Source organism: Bombina bombina, chromosome 3 (genome assembly GCF_027579735.1).
Source record: "Bombina bombina isolate aBomBom1 chromosome 3, aBomBom1.pri, whole genome shotgun sequence".
In the NCBI taxonomy this organism is placed as follows: domain Eukaryota; kingdom Metazoa; phylum Chordata; class Amphibia; order Anura; family Bombinatoridae; genus Bombina; species Bombina bombina.
Window position 1 is genome coordinate 550,810,037 of NC_069501.1, and position 12,753 is coordinate 550,822,789.

General features: G+C 39.0%; 1 long non-coding RNA gene across 1 annotated transcript in view; it reads left to right on the forward strand.

Moving 5' to 3' along the window:
- Positions 1-11,736, forward strand: part of LOC128653652 (uncharacterized) — a 70,517-nt gene extending 58,781 nt beyond the window's left edge. Inside the window, exon 2 of the long non-coding RNA XR_008401376.1 lies at positions 11,085-11,736. This is a non-coding gene — a long non-coding RNA (uncharacterized LOC128653652). The remainder of the gene's footprint in view (positions 1-11,084) is intronic.
- Positions 11,737-12,753: the final 1,017 nt, after the last annotated feature.

Below are 12,753 nucleotides of genomic sequence, written 5' to 3' on the forward strand. Positions count from 1 at the left end.
GATCCCTGGCTTGTTCCTGACTCTGCTGTTCTCCTTGTTCCTGATTCCGGCTTGACTGACTACTCGCTTTGGCTCCTGACTCGGCTCGTCTGACTACCAGCTCTGGTTTTGACTCCTGACTTGTTATTTGACTTGTGGACTTTTTATTATTTTTTGTTATTAATAAAGGTGTGATTATTTTTGCACTTCTCGTCTCAGTCTGATTCCTGGCACCCTGACAGTTACTATGTTACTATGCAGTGATTTGGCTCCTTGGCTGCCCATTTGCACTGAGCCATGCTTTTTATGGTGATATGGTGACCCTAGATCCCTACTACCACCACAGCCAGTACTATATGTAGTGTGTGACTGTGAAGTGATACAGTCTGTGAGATGGTCCGGCCCTGATACTCCCCTAAAACACTCAGCCTCACCAGTTACGGACATTGCTCTACTGACCACCTGAAACCTGTCCAGTCCACAACTCCAGTTACTGGTTCAATCTAATCAGCCTGGCAGCCTGCCACCATGCCACTCAGCCTCACACGGACTCTAGCTGCCCTCCTGGCTCAGCTGTCTCTGCTCATCACTCGTCTCTCAAACTGGCTGACTACATGTGCAGTTACGAACCGATTGAGCAGACTACACGTGCAGTCAGTAAGGAGCGAAGTCAATTTGTGTGCGGCGCACCAACCGCCAAAGCCAATCACAGTCAGTCATGCTCAGAGTCAGGGATCATGATGGAAATGAACTAAGTTCCAGGCGCGGCACGGCCAATGTGTAAAACAGAAACACTAAGCCCTGTAGTCAGAGACACTAGTGAAGCATCACGTCACACTCACATGATATCAGTGCAAGCAGTGGCAGGTCAACTTTTTTATTGAAAAAAAAAAAAGTTGAATTTTTTTTGTTCTTTTATGAAGCTGCCCCCCCCTCGGGGGCCGGGTCACAGTTGCAACCTCTGCACCCTCGGTAGTTCCGCTCCCTGCATGCACTGCTTGGGAGCAGCTGTGTTCCTTAACTGGATTTGTTAAATAGCCAAATCTACATCTGCATATCCCAATAGCATGGCTTCAATCTCTCATTTTTAACTTAAATAATTGTTATTGAACTTTTAGGACATATAAAATATATTTAGTTCATATTCAAACTAAAATAGAGAGCTAAACAGTGACTATATATTTGCACTTAAAAATAAAAAATAGGAGTTGCAAGATAAATGATATTACAACGTAAATAATGTCAGAATTACTAAAAGGAGGATATATACATATATCCATGTACATATGAGATGTTATATGTATAAATTGACTAGGTTGAAGAATTAAATATTGAGTCTGCCCCCTTTGACATTGTAGAATAGCCTGCTGTTCCGCTGAAAACATGTACATAAAACAGAACGTATCTCAAATAAAATTCTACCATGGAACAGTAGTCCAATATTCCTGACCGACAATCATAGAGCTTCTCCAATGCTAATGTGTCTGAAACTATATTGTTGCATTCTGAAAGTCTAGGCTCATCTGTTTCCAGTGATTAGGGATGATGTGAAATACTTTAGTTCTGTACAAATCGTTACTATGTAAAGACTTGCTAACCTTTTTCCAATCCTTCAAGTTCCATCATGTTCATTTCTTCATCTATTTTTCCATTAAAGTAGTTGACCATATATCAAACTACATCCAGGTAATTCAGTGAGATTTCATTAATTACTTTTATGCAGGGCTTTAATTTCCTTGTTGACTGCTTCTTTTCTTTTAGTAACTCCAGAAAGAGGAAATTTGTGAAATTCCTAATAGGAAGAGGGTTCACATGTTGATTCTGAACTTGCAATATAGGGAGGTTACAGAGATGGCACTTCCATTTTCTCTCAGGGTGGTCTATGATCTGGTTCTGATATATATTTTTTTCTTTATTATTTTTACCGATTTTAAAAAACAAACATATACATATTTTGCATATAAAGGGCTAGATTACGAGTGGGGTACAAATGTTTGCATGCGAGTGATAAGGGGTTTATCACAGGGTTTTGAGCTTGTCGGGCTTACAGCTGGTATTATGAGTTGAAAGTAATCGTGATCACTAGAGTGCAATCACGATTTATGCTATGCAACTTGATAGCTCTACTTAAAGGGACAGTCAAGTCCAATTTTTTTTTCATTTTTTTTTTTGCAGATAGCACCGTTTTAAGCACTTAGCTCTTAACCAGCATGATTAAGAGCTAGATACTTGAAACTTGCTTTGTATGTGACCGTGTTGCAATTAAATAAAGGTCTTTTTAATCTTTTAAGTGCGGCTGGTGTGATGGCTACCTTACTACAGCATGCACTCAGAGGCGTAACTAGAAACCACAGGGCCCAGGTGCAAGAATCTAAGAAGGGCCCCCCACCCAAAAAAAATTTGAGTTTGATATATATCTTTTTTTTATTTTAACATTTAACACATAAAAAAAAATTTGATTCAGATTACATGTCTGCAAAAGGGGGTATCCTGTGCGGATAGTCTGTGAGATGGTCTTACCCCCTATTACTGTATATAATGACACTGTTTAACCCACCAGTACTGTATATAGTGAGTTAGTGACACAGTCTGTAATTTGCCGGTGAGATGGCTGGCCTGACCCTTCCCGCCCCAGTAATTTATATAGTGACCACAGTAGTCTGTGACAAGGTCCAGCCCCCCCATACTGTATATAGTAGTACTGCAGGCAAACAGAGGAGGAAAGGGATTTGGAAGTAGTATATATTCAAGGCCCATATATAGAGATGGCAGAAGCTCTGTTTATTCCAAGAAAATTGTTTTTGACAAGAGGTCACAATTTAAGGTTGGAGGAAAGGAGATTTAATCTCCTGCAACAGAAACGTTTTTTCATTGTAAGAGCAATAAAATTGTGGAACTCATTACCAAAGGAGGTAGTGAATGCCAATATCCTAGATACATTTTAAAAAAAATTGGATAAATTTCTGTCTATAAACAAAATTCATAGATATGTTTGCTAGTATTAAATGGGTCACCTTTTAGTGGATTTGTATAAGTTGAACTCGATGGACTTCGGTCTTTTTTTCAACCTCATCTACTATGTCACTATGTTACTGTCAGGGTTTTTTCCCTGCTTTGTTTGCCATGTGCTGCTGGCAGCCATTTTACTCACCTCTCTTGCTGACTCTGGTGCATAGTCTGTGATGTTGCTCATTTCAGCATGCTTTTTTATGGTCAGACTGCTATACATCATTCGTGTGAGACAGGTAGCAATCTCAGAATTGTGATGTAATCACTTATTATTTAAAGGGCCTCTGTTCAGTATGCTTTGCCCTTGCGTTGTCTCAGACCTGTTTGTGAGTGCCTGTGTTCCTGTTCCTGTGTATTACTTGGCTGTCTGATGTCCCTCCTGCTTCCTGATCCCTGGCTTGTTCCTGACTCTGCTGTTCTCCTTGTTCCTGATTCCGGCTTGACTGACTACTCGCTTTGGCTCCTGACTCGGCTCGTCTGACTACCAGCTCTGGTTTTGACTCCTGACTTGTTATTTGACTTGTGGACTTTTTATTATTTTTTGTTATTAATAAAGGTGTGATTATTTTTGCACTTCTCGTCTCAGTCTGATTCCTGGCACCCTGACAGTTACTATGTTACTATGCAGTGATTTGGCTCCTTGGCTGCCCATTTGCACTGAGCCATGCTTTTTATGGTGATATGGTGACCCTAGATCCCTACTACCACCACAGCCAGTACTATATGTAGTGTGTGACTGTGAAGTGATACAGTCTGTGAGATGGTCCGGCCCTGATACTCCCCTAAAACACTCAGCCTCACCAGTTACGGACATTGCTCTACTGACCACCTGAAACCTGTCCAGTCCACAACTCCAGTTACTGGTTCAATCTAATCAGCCTGGCAGCCTGCCACCATGCCACTCAGCCTCACACGGACTCTAGCTGCCCTCCTGGCTCAGCTGTCTCTGCTCATCACTCGTCTCTCAAACTGGCTGACTACATGTGCAGTTACGAACCGATTGAGCAGACTACACGTGCAGTCAGTAAGGAGCGAAGTCAATTTGTGTGCGGCGCACCAACCGCCAAAGCCAATCACAGTCAGTCATGCTCAGAGTCAGGGATCATGATGGAAATGAACTAAGTTCCAGGCGCGGCACGGCCAATGTGTAAAACAGAAACACTAAGCCCTGTAGTCAGAGACACTAGTGAAGCATCACGTCACACTCACATGATATCAGTGCAAGCAGTGGCAGGTCAACTTTTTTATTGAAAAAAAAAAAAGTTGAATTTTTTTTGTTCTTTTATGAAGCTGCCCCCCCCTCGGGGGCCGGGTCACAGTTGCAACCTCTGCACCCTCGGTAGTTCCGCTCCCTGCATGCACTGCTTGGGAGCAGCTGTGTTCCTTAACTGGATTTGTTAAATAGCCAAATCTACATCTGCATATCCCAATAGCATGGCTTCAATCTCTCATTTTTAACTTAAATAATTGTTATTGAACTTTTAGGACATATAAAATATATTTAGTTCATATTCAAACTAAAATAGAGAGCTAAACAGTGACTATATATTTGCACTTAAAAATAAAAAATAGGAGTTGCAAGATAAATGATATTACAACGTAAATAATGTCAGAATTACTAAAAGGAGGATATATACATATATCCATGTACATATGAGATGTTATATGTATAAATTGACTAGGTTGAAGAATTAAATATTGAGTCTGCCCCCTTTGACATTGTAGAATAGCCTGCTGTTCCGCTGAAAACATGTACATAAAACAGAACGTATCTCAAATAAAATTCTACCATGGAACAGTAGTCCAATATTCCTGACCGACAATCATAGAGCTTCTCCAATGCTAATGTGTCTGAAACTATATTGTTGCATTCTGAAAGTCTAGGCTCATCTGTTTCCAGTGATTAGGGATGATGTGAAATACTTTAGTTCTGTACAAATCGTTACTATGTAAAGACTTGCTAACCTTTTTCCAATCCTTCAAGTTCCATCATGTTCATTTCTTCATCTATTTTTCCATTAAAGTAGTTGACCATATATCAAACTACATCCAGGTAATTCAGTGAGATTTCATTAATTACTTTTATGCAGGGCTTTAATTTCCTTGTTGACTGCTTCTTTTCTTTTAGTAACTCCAGAAAGAGGAAATTTGTGAAATTCCTAATAGGAAGAGGGTTCACATGTTGATTCTGAACTTGCAATATAGGGAGGTTACAGAGATGGCACTTCCATTTTCTCTCAGGGTGGTCTATGATCTGGTTCTGATATATATTTTTTTCTTTATTATTTTTACCGATTTTAAAAAACAAACATATACATATTTTGCATATAAAGGGCTAGATTACGAGTGGGGTACAAATGTTTGCATGCGAGTGATAAGGGGTTTATCACAGGGTTTTGAGCTTGTCGGGCTTACAGCTGGTATTATGAGTTGAAAGTAATCGTGATCACTAGAGTGCAATCACGATTTATGCTATGCAACTTGATAGCTCTACTTAAAGGGACAGTCAAGTCCAATTTTTTTTTCATTTTTTTTTTTGCAGATAGCACCGTTTTAAGCACTTAGCTCTTAACCAGCATGATTAAGAGCTAGATACTTGAAACTTGCTTTGTATGTGACCGTGTTGCAATTAAATAAAGGTCTTTTTAATCTTTTAAGTGCGGCTGGTGTGATGGCTACCTTACTACAGCATGCACTCAGAGGCGTAACTAGAAACCACAGGGCCCAGGTGCAAGAATCTAAGAAGGGCCCCCCACCCAAAAAAAATTTGAGTTTGATATATATCTTTTTTTTATTTTAACATTTAACACATAAAAAAAAATTTGATTCAGATTACATGTCTGCAAAAGGGGGTATCCTGTGCGGATAGTCTGTGAGATGGTCTTACCCCCTATTACTGTATATAATGACACTGTTTAACCCACCAGTACTGTATATAGTGAGTTAGTGACACAGTCTGTAATTTGCCGGTGAGATGGCTGGCCTGACCCTTCCCGCCCCAGTAATTTATATAGTGACCACAGTAGTCTGTGACAAGGTCCAGCCCCCCCATACTGTATATAGTAGTACTGCAGGCAAACAGAGGAGGAAAGGGATTTGGAAGTAGTATATATTCAAGGCCCATATATAGAGATGGCAGAAGCTCTGTTTATTCCAAGAAAATTGTTTTTGACAAGAGGTCACAATTTAAGGTTGGAGGAAAGGAGATTTAATCTCCTGCAACAGAAACGTTTTTTCATTGTAAGAGCAATAAAATTGTGGAACTCATTACCAAAGGAGGTAGTGAATGCCAATATCCTAGATACATTTTAAAAAAAATTGGATAAATTTCTGTCTATAAACAAAATTCATAGATATGTTTGCTAGTATTAAATGGGTCACCTTTTAGTGGATTTGTATAAGTTGAACTCGATGGACTTCGGTCTTTTTTTCAACCTCATCTACTATGTCACTATGTTACTGTCAGGGTTTTTTCCCTGCTTTGTTTGCCATGTGCTGCTGGCAGCCATTTTACTCACCTCTCTTGCTGACTCTGGTGCATAGTCTGTGATGTTGCTCATTTCAGCATGCTTTTTTATGGTCAGACTGCTATACATCATTCGTGTGAGACAGGTAGCAATCTCAGAATTGTGATGTAATCACTTATTATTTAAAGGGCCTCTGTTCAGTATGCTTTGCCCTTGCGTTGTCTCAGACCTGTTTGTGAGTGCCTGTGTTCCTGTTCCTGTGTATTACTTGGCTGTCTGATGTCCCTCCTGCTTCCTGATCCCTGGCTTGTTCCTGACTCTGCTGTTCTCCTTGTTCCTGATTCCGGCTTGACTGACTACTCGCTTTGGCTCCTGACTCGGCTCGTCTGACTACCAGCTCTGGTTTTGACTCCTGACTTGTTATTTGACTTGTGGACTTTTTATTATTTTTTGTTATTAATAAAGGTGTGATTATTTTTGCACTTCTCGTCTCAGTCTGATTCCTGGCACCCTGACAGTTACTATGTTACTATGCAGTGATTTGGCTCCTTGGCTGCCCATTTGCACTGAGCCATGCTTTTTATGGTGATATGGTGACCCTAGATCCCTACTACCACCACAGCCAGTACTATATGTAGTGTGTGACTGTGAAGTGATACAGTCTGTGAGATGGTCCGGCCCTGATACTCCCCTAAAACACTCAGCCTCACCAGTTACGGACATTGCTCTACTGACCACCTGAAACCTGTCCAGTCCACAACTCCAGTTACTGGTTCAATCTAATCAGCCTGGCAGCCTGCCACCATGCCACTCAGCCTCACACGGACTCTAGCTGCCCTCCTGGCTCAGCTGTCTCTGCTCATCACTCGTCTCTCAAACTGGCTGACTACATGTGCAGTTACGAACCGATTGAGCAGACTACACGTGCAGTCAGTAAGGAGCGAAGTCAATTTGTGTGCGGCGCACCAACCGCCAAAGCCAATCACAGTCAGTCATGCTCAGAGTCAGGGATCATGATGGAAATGAACTAAGTTCCAGGCGCGGCACGGCCAATGTGTAAAACAGAAACACTAAGCCCTGTAGTCAGAGACACTAGTGAAGCATCACGTCACACTCACATGATATCAGTGCAAGCAGTGGCAGGTCAACTTTTTTATTGAAAAAAAAAAAAGTTGAATTTTTTTTGTTCTTTTATGAAGCTGCCCCCCCCTCGGGGGCCGGGTCACAGTTGCAACCTCTGCACCCTCGGTAGTTCCGCTCCCTGCATGCACTGCTTGGGAGCAGCTGTGTTCCTTAACTGGATTTGTTAAATAGCCAAATCTACATCTGCATATCCCAATAGCATGGCTTCAATCTCTCATTTTTAACTTAAATAATTGTTATTGAACTTTTAGGACATATAAAATATATTTAGTTCATATTCAAACTAAAATAGAGAGCTAAACAGTGACTATATATTTGCACTTAAAAATAAAAAATAGGAGTTGCAAGATAAATGATATTACAACGTAAATAATGTCAGAATTACTAAAAGGAGGATATATACATATATCCATGTACATATGAGATGTTATATGTATAAATTGACTAGGTTGAAGAATTAAATATTGAGTCTGCCCCCTTTGACATTGTAGAATAGCCTGCTGTTCCGCTGAAAACATGTACATAAAACAGAACGTATCTCAAATAAAATTCTACCATGGAACAGTAGTCCAATATTCCTGACCGACAATCATAGAGCTTCTCCAATGCTAATGTGTCTGAAACTATATTGTTGCATTCTGAAAGTCTAGGCTCATCTGTTTCCAGTGATTAGGGATGATGTGAAATACTCTTGTTCTGTACAAATCGTTACTATGTAAAGACTTGCTAACCTTTTTCCAATCCTTCAAGTTCCATCATGTTCATTTCTTCATCTATTTTTCCATTAAAGTAGTTGACCATATATCAAACTACATCCAGGTAATTCAGTGAGATTTCATTAATTACTTTTATGCAGGGCTTTAATTTCCTTGTTGACTGCTTCTTTTCTTTTAGTAACTCCAGAAAGAGGAAATTTGTGAAATTCCTAATAGGAAGAGGGTTCACATGTTGATTCTGAACTTGCAATATAGGGAGGTTACAGAGATGGCACTTCCATTTTCTCTCAGGGTGGTCTATGATCTGGTTCTGATATATATTTTTTTCTTTATTATTTTTACCGATTTTAAAAAACAAACATATACATATTTTGCATATAAAGGGCTAGATTACGAGTGGGGTACAAATGTTTGCATGCGAGTGATAAGGGGTTTATCACAGGGTTTTGAGCTTGTCGGGCTTACAGCTGGTATTATGAGTTGAAAGTAATCGTGATCACTAGAGTGCAATCACGATTTATGCTATGCAACTTGATAGCTCTACTTAAAGGGACAGTCAAGTCCAATTTTTTTTCATTTTTCAAATAGGGCATGTAATTTTAAACAACTTTCCAATTTACTTTTATCAACAATTTTGCTTTGTTCTCTTGGTATTCTAGTTGAAAGCTAAACCTAGGAAGGCACATCTGGTCAGAACCTTAAAGTTAAAGGGACAGTCTACTCCAGAACTGTTATTGTTTAGAAAGATAGATCATTGCTGTATTAACCATTCCCCAGTTTTGCATAACCAACACTTATATTAATATTCTTTTTACCTCTGTGATTACTGTGTATCTAAGCACTGGTTTTAGTCAATCAGTGCTGACTCATAAGTAACTCCACGGGCATGAGCACAATGTTATCTATATGGCACACATGAACTAACACCCTCTAGATGCGAAAAACTGTCAAATGCATTCAAAAAAGAGGTGGCCTTTAAGGTCTTAGAAAGTAGCATATCAAGGTCTTAGAAAGTAGCATATGAGCCTACCTACATTTACCTTTTAACTAAGAATACCAAGAGAACAAAGCAAATTTTATGATAAAAGTAAATAGGAAAGTTTAAAATTGCAAGCCCTATCTGATTCATGAAAGTTTAATATTTACTAGACTGTCCCTTTAAGTTCAAGCATTTGTGACAATATAGAGGACTTGTGAGTTCTATAGAATACCTGGCTCCAATTTTTATTATCTATTGCTATGCCAAACTCTGTGTGCCAATATGTTATAAATCAAGGAAGAGTAACCCCCACAGAGAGTACCCAAAAGGCACCTGGATAGAGCTAATGTCCCTTTCAATGGCATCTCTGAGAGAAACCATGGTTCGAGCATTTTTAGTGTACGAAAAAAATCTGCTTTGTAGGGAGAAGTTGTGATTAGGTGATACAACTGTGCATATTTTAACCAATGTGAAAAAACTCCTCCAGCTACATCACTCAACTCAAGTCTGGATTTTAGCCTACCATTGTTAGATAACTAATTATGGGGCCAAATGTAAATGCTTTAAGTACTGTGGTCAGGATGTACCTGGACCTCAGGAATAATATAGTGCAATGCAGCAATGCAAAAAATGTACAGGTTCAGCTATATAATGGGCACACTAGTCTGAAGTGTAGGATACAGTTTGTCAAGAAGACAACAATGTTAAGGATCTGTGAATGTGCCCCTGTTCTGTCACAGGGGACAAGAATACTTAAATTCCAAGATAGCGCCACCCAGTGTGAAGATGCACAGCTACACTAACTGGCATTTTGAAGGGTAAAATAAGAGAACAGCTTTGAAGAGCTGTAGGCACAGAGGAAATAAATAGCATGGTGAGTAGTAACTATGCCATGTGGTTGTACTAGCGGTTTAATGTCCCTTTAAATAAGACTATATTGATTTTTAAGTGTGAGCAGCAAATACACTTCTGTTGGTCATCTCTGTACTTTGTCCTGTTACTTATGTTTCCGCATTGTTCCCAGAATGTTGTGAAAGGAAATCGATTCCAGAGGTTATTGATTGATACCATGAGCCACCTGAGGGACTACCAGTAGAATCTAACATATATCATACAGAAGAACCTTTACATCTACAGATTGTATGCTAAATATTTATTTTAATTTATAAATATTTTAGGGGCAAATGCAATAGTTTCTCTTTCCATGAATAAATAAATAAAATAATAAGTCAATCTACCATTTTAATATTATTCTTTATTTTAGAGTTCATATGATGTGCAAATAGGGTTAAAGGGATACTAAACCCAAATGTTTTCTTTCATGATTCAGCTAGAGCAAACAATTTTAACCAGTTTTCTAATTTACTCCTATTATTAATTTTTCTTCATTGTCTTGCTATCTTTATTTGAAAGCAGGAATCTAAGCTTAGGAGTCAGTCCATTTTTGGTTCAGAACCTGGGGAGCGCTTGCTGATTGGTGGATAAATGTAGCCACCAATCAGCAAGCACTACCCAGGGTACTGAACTAAAAATGGACCTGCTCGTAAACTTAGATTCCTGCTTTTTCAAATAAAGATAGCAAGAGAATGAAGAAAAATTGATAATAGGAGTAAATTAGAAAACTTCTTAAAATTGTATGCTCTATCTGAATCATGAAAGAAAAGATTTGGGTTTAGTATCCCTTTAACATTTTGTTGTGCTTGCATGGAAGCAGACTAATATAAGTAAGATAAGGTGTCTAAATTATGTTGCTTTCTTTCTTACTTTTTATTTTTTATTTAAATATGCTAGAGTCAAATCTGCAAGAATGGCCACAGACAGGAAGATATATCCAGAGCTCTTGGTGGGGAACAGAGGAAACACTTCTGCAACTGTGCAAAACAAGCATGCTTCTTCTGCAACGAGAAGGCTCCTCACTTACCTCCAGATCTGCAGACCCGTCAATCTTTGCATGCGCCAAGAGTTTGCTGAATGTAAAATGCAAGTGTCCAGAGAACCCAGAATTAGACAGGACATCTCCTATTCCTGCAGTGACCAAGGTCTCGTGGTGCATGGTATCCCCTACAGACAACCAAACCAGCAAGAGCAAACATTGGAGCGGAAACAGATCCATGTGTTCCTACCATATGGTCAGCACACTTGCAGAGAGAGTACACCTGAAGAAGATGAAGTCTGTTTTCAGCTCAAATCCCTGACCTTTCAGGAGAGCTCAGGGTGAAATTGAGGTGCATATAAAAAAATCTCCCAAAACCAGAGAATCAAACTGCACTCTCATCTTATAAAAGATCCAACTTGTAAATGCACAGAAAAATTAGTTCAGTTGTTAGTCTCAGGGATTTTTTTTTAATATATAAGACTGTTATTTTATTTTATAAAGTTAAACAACCTTGCATATACTCAAGAACATTTGATATAGTGTAATAAAATAATTTACTATCATAAAGATTTTCTAATTATTTAATAAGTGAAATTTCCCACCTTAAGCACTACAGAATCTGTAGGCACTCTGCAAATAAATGAGAATTGATAATAATAATCATAATAATAATCATCTCAATCTTTAAAGGGACATTAGTATGTCAGTTTCAACATAATTTTAAACATCTTTAAAGGACTAGTCATCACAGTAGATTTGCATAATCAACAAATGCAAGATAACAAGACAATGCAATAGCACTTAGTCTGAACTTCAAATGAGTAGTAGATTTTGTTTCCTACAATTTTAAAAGTTATGTCTTTTTCCACTCCCCCTGTACCATGTGACAGCCATCAGCCAATCACAAATGCATACACGTACCATGTGACAGCCATCAGCCATTCACAAATGCATACACACTTATTCTTGCACATGCTCAGTAGGAGCTGGTGACTCAAAAAGTTTAAATATAAAAAGACTGTGCACATTTAGTTAATGGAAGTAAATTGGAAAGTTGTTTAAAATGGCATGCTCTATCTGAATAATGAAAGTTTAATTTTGATTGAGTGTCCATTTAAAGGGATATGAAACCCAAAATTTTTATATTGTGATTAAGACAGACCATACCATTTTAAACACGTTTCCAGTTTACTTCTATGATCAAATTTGCTTTATTCCCATTATATTCTACGTTGAAGAGAAACCTAGGTAGGCATCTAGAGCACTACAGGAAATAGTGCTGCCATCTAGTGCTCTTGCAAATTGATAACATTCTTGCAAAACTGCTGCCATATAGTGCTTCAGAAATGGGCATTGATGCTGCTTCCGACCCACTCCGCTTCAGTTCCTCCTGTAGCGGAATTTAAGAAACAGTGGTCCTAAGACCGCTGCTCCTTAACTAGTCCGCCACCTCTGGCGAACAGCAATCAGCCCGATCAAATACGATCAGGTTGATTGACACCCCCTGCTAGCGGCTGATTGGCCGCGAATCTGCAGGGGCGGTATTGCACCAGCAGTTCACCAGAACTACTGGTGCAATGATAA